This window comes from Leptodactylus fuscus (assembly GCF_031893055.1).
Source record: "Leptodactylus fuscus isolate aLepFus1 chromosome 7 unlocalized genomic scaffold, aLepFus1.hap2 SUPER_7_unloc_1, whole genome shotgun sequence".
In the NCBI taxonomy this organism is placed as follows: domain Eukaryota; kingdom Metazoa; phylum Chordata; class Amphibia; order Anura; family Leptodactylidae; genus Leptodactylus; species Leptodactylus fuscus.
Genome location: NW_027439807.1, coordinates 418003 through 419119, shown reverse-complemented (window position 1 = coordinate 419119; position 1117 = coordinate 418003).

The following is a 1117-nucleotide window of genomic DNA, read 5'->3' as shown; positions in this document are numbered from 1 at the left end:
GGCCAAGAAAAATATCAGAAAGGCAGAGAAGAAGAATGGTGAGAACAGTCAAGGACAATCCACAGACCACCTCCAAAGAGCTGCAGCATCATCTTGCTGCAGATGGTGTCACTGTGCATCGGTCAACTATACAGCGCACTTTGCACAAATAGAAGCTGTATGGGAGAGTGATGAGAAAGAAGCCGTTTCTGCACGTACGCCACAAATAGAGTTGCCTGAGGTATGAAAAAGCACATTTGGACAAGGCAGCTTCATTTTGGAAACAAAAATTGAGTTGTTTGGTTATAAAAAAAGGCGTTATGCATGGCGTCCAAAAAGAAACAGCATTCCAAGAAAAACACATGCTACCCACTGTAAAATTTGGTGGAAGTTCCATCATGCTTTGGGGCTGTGTGGCCAATGCCGGCATCGGGAATCTTGTTAAAGTTGAGAGTCGCATGGATTCCACTCAGTATCAGCAGATTCTTGAGAATAATGTTCAAGAATCAGTGACGAAGTTGAAGTTACGCCGGGGATGGATATTTCAGCAAGACAATGATCCAAAACACTGCTCCAAATCCTCAGGCATTCATGCAGAGGAACAATTACAATGTTCTGGAATGGCCATCCCAGTCCCCAGACCTGAATATCATTGAACATCTGTGGGATGATTTGAAGCGGGCTGTCCATGCTCGGCGACCATCTAACTTAACTGAACTTGAATTGTTTGTCCAAAATACCTTTATCCAGGATCCAGGAACTGATTAAAAGCTACAGGAAGCGACTAGAGGCTGTTATCTTTGCAAAAGGAGGATCTACTAAATATTAATGTCACTTTTCTGTTGAGGTGCCCATACTTTTGCACCGGTCAAATTTTGGTTTAATGCATATTGCACATTTTCTGTTAGTACAATAAACCTCATTTCAATCCTGAAATATTACTGTGTCCATCAGTTATTAGATATATCAAACTGAAATGGCTGTTATAAACACCAAAATATTTAGAACTAAAAATGATTAAGATTAATAGGGGTGCCCAAACTTTTTCATAGGACTGTAAGAGTTTGTGCTGTGTAATCATTATCTGGGGGACAGCGAGGATTATCTGACAGGACTTCAGGGGGCGATACTTATACTG